This window comes from Balaenoptera acutorostrata, chromosome 3 (genome assembly GCF_949987535.1).
Source record: "Balaenoptera acutorostrata chromosome 3, mBalAcu1.1, whole genome shotgun sequence".
Taxonomy (NCBI): domain Eukaryota; kingdom Metazoa; phylum Chordata; class Mammalia; order Artiodactyla; family Balaenopteridae; genus Balaenoptera; species Balaenoptera acutorostrata.
This window is the reverse complement of record NC_080066.1, coordinates 14,694,760-14,708,074: the sequence shown is the minus strand read 5'-3', so window position 1 is coordinate 14,708,074 and position 13,315 is coordinate 14,694,760. Positions and strand designations below refer to the sequence as shown.

Sequence of the window (13,315 nt, the reverse complement as noted above, 5' to 3'; positions counted from 1 at the left end):
CTTAACCACTACGCCACAGGGAAGTCCCAAGTTATTTTTTAATTTCCATTTTACAGATGTGGAAACTTAAGATACAGTGAAATAAATGAAGCAGAAACCCTTTATGACTCTATTTTCTAGAGAAACAGAGGTAATAAAAGATGCTGTCATTTGAACACCAGTCTTTTCTCCCTCTAAAAATCAGCTCTTAAGGCCCAACATTCTGCTGAGTACAGAACCTAGGTAACAGCAGGTAGTGATGATGAAATAGGTACAGGCAGAATCCAACCTCAGGTCGGCTTGTCTCTATGGTTCATGTCTTTCCTGTCCCGAGTCACATTGTTCACTGCGTCCATTCCCCACTTCACTTTACAGTTAGATCTGACCTAAGAGCAAGAATCAAGTGAGAGCTGAAATCTGATTGACAGCTTCTTCTCTAGTCTACAAACATTCCAAAAGCAGAAAGCCAGCTGCCTCTCCCTTGGCATGCTCCCACCGAATCCAAATAAATAATGCAGTGTTTTCTGTGTTTTAATTTTCTTCAGGATTACTGTTCATTATGGTTTAATTTCTGCCTGTTGTAATTATTGCCTATTCTGTCCTTCAAAATGACCTTGTCATCCAACATTGTTCAACAGACTTGAACATGCTCCCACCTTCTGAATAAGGTTAGGTCGCTTCTTTTTCGGGGCCATAAACATCAGCTCAATCTCGAATATTCTTTTTAAAAGAACAAAACCATACAGAAGAAGAAAACTGGATCTTTCATAAATAACAGAGGACTTTTTGCCTGGTATTAATCCCCATTTCAAAATATAACAAAACCATACAGAAGAAGAAAACTGGATCTTTCATAAATAACAGAGGACTTTTTGCCCGGTATTAATCCCCATTTCAAAATACAACACTTTGGGATCCTCAGGAATAATTGCCTCCACTTGGCTTTCAGTGTGTGATCTGGAGGGATTTCAGAGAGCATCTGGCAAGTACAGAGCAGCCCAGTGATGTACACCGGCATCCCCTCCTCTACACACGCATTTCCCTGACTCTCCCAAGCCAGACTACACTGCTTTCCCCGGGTTTCTCAATTACATTTTAATAAAATTATAAAAAGCCAAAAAGGAAAGCCAATCATCCCTCCATGTACCCATCTCCATAGACAGAGCCTGATTTCACATTGTTATTTAACAGTGCCTTTCTTCTGCATCACACAAAGGGCTTTTCCATCAGGCTTTCACTGATCCTCTCAGCTTAAGCATAAATATTATCATTCCCGTTTGAGATGTAAGAGAAAGAAGCATAATGATTGAGATATAAGGCTCTGCTGAAATAGGTCATTTTAAAAGTTGAAAGAGCCTTAAGACTTTATTATATAATCCACATATCGTAGGAAGTTATTTCTTTTCTTTTCTTTTTTTTTATTATTTTTATTTATATATGTTTGGCTGCATTGGGTCTTCATTGCTGTGCCCGGGCTTTCTCTAGTTGCGGCGAGCAGGGGTTACTCTTCACTGCGGTGCGCGGGCTTCTCATTGCAGTGGCCTCTCTCGTTGAGGAGCACAGGCCCTAGGCACGCGGGCTTCAGTAGTTGCAGCACATGGCCTCAGTAGTTGTGGCTCAGTATTTCTGGTTCGCGGGCCCTAATGCGCAGGCTCAGTAGTTGTGGTGCACAGGCTTAGTTGCTCCGCGGCATGTGGGATCTTCCCAGACTAGGGCTCGAACCCATGTCCCCTGCATTGGCAGGTGGATTCTTAACCACTGCATCACCAGGGAAGTCATGGAAGTTATTTCTTGCTTCTTACCTACATATCTTGCTACAATTCAAAACTAACTTCCTTTGCTTTTAACTAGGATCAAGTCCTCAATTTCTTACACACATAAAAACTGTCATTCAAAACTATCCAACTACAAGGATTTCATTCCTTTGCATTCTGACTTGAGGAGCCAATGGTAAATCATCTCAGACAGGTATCCTTATAAGCTGCCAGAAAAGATTATTTCCGGACAGTACCCTGAGGACAACAAGGACCCCAGGTCATCTCTTGGACCATCTATATGCACAACATAGTCATCTGTGCTGATTGATGTCTACGATCTCTGGCCTGTTGAATGAGCAAGAGGCAGTTACGTTTTCTGAGTTAAAGTTAGCTGCACTCTGGTTTGTCATCTAACTTTTGAAAACAAAGCAACAAAAGTTTAGGCTTAACCTTTATTAAAACATAGTTAAGTTTACCCCAATTGCCAACGGTTTAGAAATGGAGATTTTCCTCTCCATATTTGTATGGAACTAATGTAGCACCTGCATGCAATGCGAAAGGCATATATATCTATATGGGTTTACACTCTCAGACCTGCCAACCTGACATTGTGTCTGAGACTGGCCATCCCCGGCTTGTGTCACACAGTTGGTGCGCGAACACACCTTTGCCCTATTTACATACCATACCGACACCTGTGCTCGACATTTGTCATTCAAGTCTAAATCCATGCAACAGAAGTGCTTAAGTTATTTTATTTTTAATTGGCATAGCTTAAAAATATGGAGATACAAGAAGTCGTGATTTTGTTGTTGTTGTTCTGCAAAAGCAGAGCCCTACAAACACTAGTGTTACAATCGCCACAGGCCCAACAAGAGCCGGACGTAGGGGCTTCAAGATCCATGGTAAAAACTGCAGTGAAATACCACCCATACAAGGGCCAAGGTGACAACAGGACTAGATAAACCACTCCCAACATTTAGACAAACGATGACCCTAAAGTCTAGTGCCATTCCCTTACTAAAAAATACCTTTTAGTTACTCCCCCAATCTTCAGGATAAAATTAGATTTGCAGTTCCTCAGAGGCAGTTTCATTCTTGACTCCTTGTATACTCAGTTCCCTATGTGGGAAGTTTTCACCACCCATCACTCACCATCACCTCTTCCTCCCCTGTCTCTGTCCTTATTCATTCTTACAAACTCATTTCATGCCACCTTCTTCTGTAAGCCACCTGTGGCCATCACCACATCCCACCTAGGGCTGGGTTCCTGACTCTATGATACCCAAACCCTGTCTCCTAACAGGCTGTGCTGTGTGTTCTGGGCTGAGCGAGATCCATGCTTAGATCCTGCGTCCCCAGGTCCCAGCACAAAACCAAGCACAGAGCAGGCACCTTCAGAGGAAGGTAGAACAAGAAAGGTAAGTACATCCTGAAGTAGAATATGCATTAATCCTTAACCTCAAGTATCACATGAGTAAGTCCCACACTCACACTGTCTGGGGCAATGCAGTGCCTTCCTGCACCCCAGCACATAAAGGAACGTTTGAATGGGAGATTCCACTCATCGGTGATAAAGCTCTGTTTCCGGCGGTAACAAATTTGAAACTTCTAAATTTGGTCCTAATATCACCATGTGGCCTCCAAAATGCCACTTAAGGATAAATGAACTACTGCATTAACAAAAAGAAGTTCCTGGTAATTCCCTGGCGGTCCAGTGGTTAGGACTCAGCGCTTTCACTGTTTTGGCCCCAGTTCAATCCCCGGTAGGGGAACTAAGATCCTGAAAGCCGCGAGGCGCGACAAAAAAAAAAAACAAAAAACAGAAGCTTACATCTTGGACATTTGCACTATGGCACAAGGGCTCCAGATATAACATATAAGCAACAATCCCGAAATTCTGGTGTAGAGGGAAAATTCTGCATTTTAAAGTCAGGAAAAAACCCTGGACTCAAACCTCCACTCTGTTCTTCACTGGTTGTATGCATTTAGGAAATTTATTTATTTTCTCTGGGCTTCTTTCATCCATGACATGAGGATAATGACAGCTATTTCTAGGGACTGTTGAGAAAAACAAATGAAATAACAAATGTGAAAGACTGTGCCCAGCACAGAGTGAGCCCTTCATGAACGTTTGTCCCCAACCTCATCCTCCATTCAGGGAGGAGGCGTCATCTAAGCATAAACAGTGGTGCACAGTGTCACAATGACTGACATTCTCATGCTTGACTCCCGAACAGCTGATTGAGGATAAACCTGCCGACCGTTGCGTGCTTTATGGTGCAAGAAGCCAATCAGGTTTTCTCCAAAACCTGTACTTTGTTTCCATATATGGAAATTGTGTTTTCATATCATCTTTTCATCATTTGGATGTGAAAATCTGTGTTTTCAAGATGCAGTGGCCCTTGTGTTGCTGGTAGCTAGTCAGGGGGATGAGGTATAAACCTAAGAACATCGGGGCCTTCAAATGTTTCCAAAACGCTCTATTCTGTAAGCTGGGTACTGGGTACATGTGTGCCCATTTTATTACTATTCTTTAAACTGTACATAAGTTTCCATAGACAGTTTTGTTTGTGTAATATATTTTACAGTTTAAAAGGGGGGTGTAGTCTTAATACTGGGAGACTGAAATCAAGGTCACAGGCATGGAAATCCCGATGGCATTTACTATGGATAACTCATAAATATTTTGTGTACTTGAAGTGATGGATTCTTTTGAGCCTCTGATGATATTTTAGAGGATTTACAGTTTAATAATTAGGAGTCCTTTTTTAAATGCACCTCAAAAGTCTATTTCTGAATGACTTCAAATTTCAACAATGACCATCAATGTAATTCAAAGAGTCATGCATCCAAAGAGAAGGGCAAAACAGGCTAGAGGTCAAGAGACCTTGGTTCTAGCCCCAGTTATATTCCTGACAGTGTGGCAGAGTTGCAAGTTAACCTGCAAAGTATTCAGTAAACACAGACTCCATGTCAGGTGGTACTGTGTCTAACACCCTCATCTGGGGTAACTGCAAAATATAGGCTATTTTATGAAGACAGGCTAAAAGCTGCCAAACTGATACTGCCCCCCTCTTCTTGTGCCTTCTCTCAGGACATTTTTTTTTTCTTTTGGTTGTGTCATGCGAGGCATGAGGGATCTTAGCTCCCTGACCAGGGATCGAACCCCTGCCCCTGCAGTGGAGGTGCAGAGTCTTAACCACTGGACCGCCAGGGAAGTCCCACTCAGGACATTTTCTTACCCCCAGTTTCTGGTGTGCTTATGGTGGCAAATTAAAAAATAATTTAACTAATTATCTAATTTTAAAGATATTATTGTAATAATCGCAGTGATGATCTAAGGAGTAATCTGCAAAAGTAAACACAGCACTCACCAGTTTAAGAGCCTTCCAGTTGTGTCGTGCTTTGGCATTTACAAATCACAGTCACAGATATTTGTACTGAGAAATCACACACACACACACACAAACAGAGGAGGTGTCAGGAGACAAATGGGTAAGAACGTAGGAAGCAGATGGAAGGACTGTCTCATAAACAGACTGAGCACAGGCTTCATAAACATAAGTGACGTGAGGCACCCCCAAAATAGCAAAGAGTTCGATGAAGTTATCCAGAAGCATGCAATCAGAAAATCTAACAAACTACTCATCATCTTCAGGGTATCTGTGTGTCCTGTGCTTTAGAGGTCAGCATTGTTATTGTGGACTTTTTAATATATTTCGTTTAAGGGGAAGCACCATAATCTTTGCAGAATTTAGAACCCTCAAAGGTTATTATAAGCTAACCCTGGAAGCAGAAATAGTCATGGAATAGAGGTTGGAAGCAATGCAAATAATTTTAGCCATCTGTCCTGCCTCGTGCTAAATATTTCACCATTTTTCGACCAGTAACATGAAGTCTATGATCAGAAAGCAACGGGCTAGTCAGTTTACTCTAAATAACCCTGTGGTGTGGTTTATTTAATTATATAAGTGACACTAAATTATTTTTATAAGTACAAAAAATGGTTTTCCTCCTTAAATAAATAAATAATGACCTACCCTTCACAGTACTTAGTAATTTAACATGTCGAATGCCTTATCTAGCGAAACATAAATGTGAAATAAAGTTATGAAAACATTTACAATAAATGCCCAGGGGTGCACTGGAGCAACTTTTGGAGAAAATGAGGGAAATAAATGGTTAACTGCCAGCATACACATTCATGCTGGAGGACACAAAAAGGTTCACAGCAGTTGTTAAATTCATTTAGAGAAACTCACTTTATTTTTCCAACAGAGCTCTCACCAGCTAATCTGTATTACAACCTCCAGGAGTCAATATTCTCAGCAGGATCGAGATTCGGGCCACACTGATTCAGCTATTTAATCTTGCAAGAGAACGATATTTGGCAGGAAAAGACCCCACAGCACTGAGGGGACGTCCCAGAAGTTCGCTGTCAGCACAGACTGGGCCAAGAACACCGAAAGTGGAAACCAAATAGCACCAACTGATGTTTAGCAATTCATTTCAGTACCTCTCTACTCAAACACATACGTACACTCTACATACGTGTGCTAACGGACACATCACACGTTCATATATGGCTCTTTCAGATCCATGTATTTTGGACCCAGTCATGAAAATTTTTCAACTCAAAACTATCGTTACAAAGGTTGGGAGTAGGAAAGAGATGAAGAAAAATGGCCATAGTTTTACTTTCAAAACCCTTCAACTTCTTAAGCACTGAAAACCAAAATAGAGAGAACATGTATCTGAACTTTTAAATGCATGCAAATATTTATATGTTAATCTTTTTAGCCATCCTGAAATTAATAAGCCAATCGATACTCTTCTATAGATGAGCATTTTTTACATTTTATATATAATACTATGGTGTGATAAATTTTTAATGATAGTTTCCGGAAGCCCATACTGACAGGCAAACAGGGAATAGGGAAAACAAACACAGGACACAGGAAAACTGAAAAACAAAACTGATAGCACCTACTATACAAATGAACTGTATGAATCACTGTTCAAGAAAATGATTCAGTAAAATTCTCCAAAAACTATTTTAAAACAATGATGGCAAGGGTTCGATTTCTTTACCTCCCAAACCTGGTTAGTTATCCTTCTGATATTAACACAGTGTTTCCCTCTATCAAGCACTTATCACTGCGCTGCAATTATCTGCTCGCCTTTTATAGGGTAACCTACAGGCTCCATGAGGCCAAGGGTCATATCTATTTTATTTCTCATTAAATCCCCACCTCCTAGCAGAGTGCCTGGCACAGAGCAAACACTCAAAATGTTTGTTAAATCAGCAACTGTTGTCAAAAGTGGTTTCTTTTGAAAAAGAAATGGGGGGCGGGGGGGAGGCGGGCACAGATTTCCAGGTACACATTTGAAATCTGCACATTTGAAAATATGATACTAATCTTTCAACAATCTTGCCTCAATCTACATTTCAGTGATGGTGTCTCTCTCTGCACTCTCACAGGTAGATGCTGGGTGTTCCTAACCTTACATTCATTCCTTTCTTCCTTTGCTCATTTCAATGCCATCTCCCTCATTTGTGACTTTACGTTGCATTAAGGCTCTCCTTCTCCATGAACGCCTTTCCCAAACACTTCAAGCATTCTAGTTTGGGCATAAATGCATGCAAAAAGTGGTTTCTCATTTTCTTCTGCAAGCTACAGGGGCTGGTGGAATGCGATGTCCACAGCAAATGTTTAATGTTTAACAAACATGCATATACACGTAAGGGAACAGTGAAGGCAACTTCTACTTCTATCTTATTACTTACAGTCAAAGCACTCTGTTCTGGAGGATTCAAACATGTACAAGAAATGCTGCTTGCCCTCAAAGACCTATAATAATTATACAACAAAAGTAAATATTTAAATCACTTTGTTTGGGGGAAATCAATTCTGTCTATCAAAAATAATAAGTGTTAAGAAGAACAGAATGATATTTTTAGGTTTCTTTCTTTTATTCTTTCTTCTAAATCTACACCCTTTTTCACAGTTTGCTAATAAACACAGGTAAATTCTGACACTTTCATAATTCTAAGGAGGCAATGATACAAAAGCTTAATTCAATTAAAAGTTGGCTTTGTTACAGTTAATACAGCCACAAGAGGAAAAAATAAATCATAAATATGAGCAAACAAAAAAATGATAACTTCTTGCTTCTTGTTCTTGGAAAAGTCTGGGGGTACTTTACAAAAGCAATACGTCCTTCAAACAGAAATTTGGAGCTATCCTTTTACAAGCATCATTGCACATGATTCTGTACAGAAAAGGAAAAGCCTACAAAGCAGCCTTGACAATGGGGAAAGAAAAGAAAGCTAGAATAGAAAGTATAAGCAAAAAATAAAGAAAAGCAATTTTCGTGACAATTCTTCTAGGAAAATGAAATGCAAATTAGAGAACATATCTGCATATGCTTGAAAAAGAAAAACATTCTTCTAACTTCCAGTCATGCAATTTTCTTTAATTGTCTAAACTTGGCTTGGGTCACCAATGGGTTTTAATTAAATCTCTGTATAATATCTCCCTTGACTCATGACCTCCCAATAAGTTAAAATGACGTTTGACTATTACACCTATTAACTGAAAAAACAACAGGTTTTAAACCTACCTCCAGAAATCCATTGAAATGATAATTATGTGGCATAATTATTAATGATAGTCACATGTGGGGACTCCACAAATATATCTGTAAGATTCCTGTGTTTTCTTCAACATTTAGTATGTGCTCACTGTAGATACGTCCCAAGAGGTATAATAAAATCTGGAAGAAAATTCAGATACCTTTTAAGTATTAAATCTGTATAATGTACTGGAAATTGAGACTTTTTTAAAAAAAAGCTAGTCTTTATTAGACTTGCCCTGTGGCATGGGAACATTTCTTTTCTATTGTCACACCTCTGCCCTCTTTTTTCTTCATATCCACCCAGGTCAAACTGCCAGCACAGGACACGTGAAATCTATATTCTGAGCTGCGTAATTCAACTGAGGCCTGGAGAACTTAAAAATATAATTACTCCTGTGAGTTACCTTTGTTTCCATAAGTGACCATCGCTCAAAACCACAAATAAAAAGAGGCCTGGAAGGGCCAATTGGCCCTAATCCTTAATTAAGGATTGGAAAGAGGAACTAGACATTTTTTTAAAGATTGTTCGGTTTGAAAATAGGAAAAAATTTAAAAACTGAATGTACAAGTTTTCCTGGAATAGCAACAGGTGATATCATCTACCTCCACTAAAGACGATGGCTTATGATAGTAGCTTATGTATATAAGCATATCTAAAACATATGTTACTTATCTCGAAATTATCCTGTGATTTATGTAGATCATTTCTCATAATGCCCAGTTAGGGACTGAATTGTGCCCCACCCCCAAATTCATATCTTAAAGCCCTAATCCCCAATGTGACTGTATTTGAGATGGGGACCTTTAAGAAAGTAATTAAGGTTAAATGAGGCCATATGGGTGGGGTCCTGATCCAATTCAACTGATGTCCTTACAAGAAGAGGAAGAGACACCAGCAGTCTCCTTCTCTCATGCACATGCACTGAGGAAAGGAAACCAGCCATCAGCAAATGAGAAAGAGAGCTCTCACCAGAACCCAACCCAGATGGACCTTGACCTGGAACTTCCAGCCTCTAGAACTGTGAATAAATAAATGTCTGCTGTTTAAGCCACACAGCCCATGATATTTTTTGTTATGGCTGCCCAAACAGACTACTGCAAGCCCTATTTTTTTCAGGTACTTACTCATCAAAAAGAATTCCCTGGCTATGACATTTTAAAACAGGGGCAGTCCTTGCATTTCTAATATGATGAAATTCTTCAATGCCACGTTAGAAACCAAATGGTCTTGCTTTACTTAGAGAATACTACTATAATCTTTGGATGAAACTACAGAAATCACTGAATATTTAAGTAAAAATAGGAGAAAGTGAAAAATAGATGTTTATCAAGCAGCACAAAAGGAAAAAAATAACCAAATCAAAGCAATCTTAAAAGCTAAGAATGCTCTTTCAAAAAGAAGCTTAAAGAGAATGTGCAAAATTAGTCAATATTTTAAATATTATTATATTCATTTATTCAACACACATTTATGGAGCACCTGCTATGTGTCAAGCACTATTCTAGGCATTAGCAATTTTGTGTTGACAGGATAGATTAGTTCCCTACCCGACTGTGGCACATAGCCTAGGAAAAGTTTAATTTGCCTAGACTGAGAAGTAGATGTGAAACAGGAGGGAAGGGGGCAGGGCACAACCTTTAAAAGAATGATATAGCCATTGGATAGGACAAAAACTGGTTAGAACCAAGTAGGTCCAAGATGGCAGAAGATTCGACTTGCAGTGGACCTTGAGCCTCATTATACACTCATTGTAATACATTAGCGTATGCTAAATGACACACCCACCAGCACCATGACGGTTCTGAGGCTGACCATAAAAGGCCAAAAAGTAGGCAGTGAACCAATTCCTGGAAATCTCTGCCCATTCCCCCAAACAGTTGGAATAATCCTCCCACCTGTTAGCCTATGAAATTACCCAGCCCATAAAACTAACCACCCCATATTTCGGGGCCTCTTGGCTTCTGATATGTCCCACCCTCTGTCTGTGGAGTGTGCTTCTCCCAAGGTCACTCTAGCCTTTTGAGATGGACCACATTCTGTCTATGGAATGCATATCTCTCTAAATAAATCCACTTCTTACCTATCACTTTGCCTCTCACTAAATTCTTTCTGCAATAGGACATAAAGAACCTGAGCTTCATTATGTCCTGAGACCAGGTGTGTGATCTCAATTAGAAGGCAGTGGGTTCAAGTCCCAATCTGGGTTTTGGCTGAGTTCAAGTCCTGGCCTGTCAGTGTAAGTCCCAATCTGAGTTGTGTGGTTTCAGATGGAAAGGCAGACTCTTTCGTAAAAGAAAAAAAAAAAAAAAAAAAGAAGAAATGGAGAAAATGACACCCTTAAAGGAATTCAGTCCTTTACTGAACAAGTATATTTAGGTAACTACTTTGTGCTAGAAAATGATGGAATGGAGGAAAGATCTGGGAGTTTTAAGGAAGAAAATCCATGTGATATCTACACAGATCTTAAAAGACATGTTTGATTAAAATCAGTATAGAAAGGTTAGAACTCCTGTAATAATCTCTATTACAAGACAAAATTCACGCAATGCTAGAAAGAGTCACTCCTCAAAGTCTCAAAATGGGTATGTTAATCACTGGTAGTCCTGGGTAAGCCGGCCCAGAGCCCGCAGCCTTGGGCAGAGTGAGAAGCCATGGGAAGATCTGTTGGCACAAGAAGTCAATTCATTTGTTTATCAAACTTGGCTCCACGCTAGGCCCTGAGGCTAAAGAGAAAAAGACACAGCCCAGCCTTCATAGAGTTCAGTCCAGGAGGAAGATAGTTCATAATGCAACTCTAGAACCACAATGCCAGGGAGGCGAGAGGAAGAGCAAGGTCATGGGAGAAAAGACAACCTCTGAGCTGAGTATGGCTAGGGAGCGGGTACAATCAGCCTTCCAGACAGACGTTTGAAGTGGATCGGGCTCAGGGTCCAAGAGGGACCCCAGGCTGGAGATCTCAGCTGGCACTAAACCAGGGACAGCCTCATTCCATGCTAAAGGTTTTACACTTTAACCCAAAGGCCATGGGGAGACACTGACAGATTTTAAGGAAGAGAGTGACAAGATCAGATGTGCACTTTAGGAACCTTGAAAGAAACCACAAGGAGAACAGCTTACGAGGGAGCAGAGGCAGTAGAATGACAGCTGAGAACAGTCAAAAGACCATTCCCACAACCCAAGCAAGGGATAGGGAGGGCTAAATTAAGATGTGACAAGAAAGGTAAAGTGCAAAGCATCATTCTTGGTGATACAAAACATAAATTGAAGAAGACATGGATAATCTTCATCTTCACAAAGTTAGAGAGGTAAAACACATACCACATGAAATGTTAATTAAAACCAAACTGTGGAATGCAATGTGTGAAGTCGGTGCTACAGGTAACAGTGCTGTCGTCAACAGTACTGTCATGATTCAGAGATTAGAAAGATCGCTATTCCTGGGGCCTGAATGTGTGCCTGGGATCAGGGGGTGGGAATGTAATTAACAGATAGTGTGAAATTGTTCCAGATCAGAGGAGAGACTCATGAAAAGCCCAGAACAGAGTAAATAGCCAGGCCTAAAAGAAATGGAAGAATAGTGTTGAAGGACAGTGAAAGATAATGTGAAAAATAATTTAGGAGCAGATTGTAGAGGGTCCTTAGAGTCAGAAATTAAGGAGTTTAGGAGATTAGACTTTATCCTACTCAAAGGGGAGGTCCAAGGGAAGTTTTTTAGTGGGTTATAATTAGGGTCATGATGAAAAAGGTATTTTGAGTCCTCTGGTGACAGTGTTTAAGATACAATGGGAGGAGCAGAAGCAGCCTGAGAGGAGACAGGGCCAATTAGGAAACCCCTGTAAAGAACTCAGGCCGGATAAGGGCCTGAACACAGCAGGACTGAAAAGAAAGGAATGGGCGGGGAAAAGGGATTTCACAAAAGAAGGACCTTCAGAAATTGTTTGCTGAATCCTTAATCTCTGTTTCCAAAAAGAAGTCATATGTGTTAATTCTTTTATTATGGGGGCCCTTCCCAAACCTCCTCTTCAGACAATGCCATTTTTCAATGAAAACTCTCGTACTTGCCATGCACAAGTAATTCCTGGTCTGGGATGTATTTGTTTCTTTAAGTGACTGTGGCTAAAATATTGAGGATAAAAAGAAGAGATCAACCTTTGATGTTCTGCCCTAGGTGGAAAAATAAAGCAAAACCAGGTGTAAGGGAAACCACGGATTTAGACAAGAAAGGACGAAGAGGTAATTTTCCGTACATTTTTCTCATGAATACTTTTATAAGTATTCCTCATAGAAATACTTTCCCTAAGGAGAGGTTGTTCAGAGGATCTAATCAGACTGGGTATGTCAAAGTGTTTTGAAACGAATAAACCATTCATACATGTGGTAGGTATTATAAGGAAAATACATGTTATTGCCCTATCACTTTCTTTGACATATTCGATCTCTGCTTTAAAGATAATGCTACTGACCCACTATTACTCAGCAATGCATCGGAGTTACTGGTTGAGATAAGGTGGGGATAAAGCATGGGTCATTAAGGTAACACATAAATTCACTCTGTGAAAATACTAGATTTCAAGGGCTTAAACCGAAACCACTGACCTCATCACTAATCACCTATGTTAACCAGCCCAGTTGTGAGTTATAACAAACTGTCTGTTATAACAGAAATCACCATTCTCCTTTCAAACTACTTGGTGTACTAGATTTCACTACTCAAAATCAGAAGATTCCATATCAGTTTTTCATTAGTTATAAAACAGTTATGCTTCTTGTATGAGGAACAAAATTAACAATCTATTTCAACATGGAATGGTGTTTACCTTTCCCACCTTTAAAAAAAAATCTTATTTTATGTTTGCTCAATATAAAAAAAAAAAAGAAAGAAAAACTCTATGTCAGTTGTTCAGGTTCATATAAGACCTAATTGCCTCATACACTA

At 39.8% G+C, this 13,315-nt stretch overlaps 1 protein-coding gene across 3 annotated transcripts in view; it reads right to left on the bottom strand.

The window, feature by feature from the left end:
* Nucleotides 1–13,315, bottom strand: part of NEBL (nebulette) — a 357,059-nt gene that overhangs the window by 152,500 nt on the left and 191,244 nt on the right. The window contains exon 1 of one of the 3 annotated variants that reach the window (XM_007189866.2): nucleotides 7,528–7,590. The exons of the other annotated variants lie outside the window; for them this stretch is intronic. The gene's annotated coding sequence lies outside the window, so the exon portion shown is untranslated. Of the gene's footprint in view, nucleotides 1–7,527; nucleotides 7,591–13,315 lie in introns of those variants that run through there. 3 annotated transcript variants of the gene reach the window in all.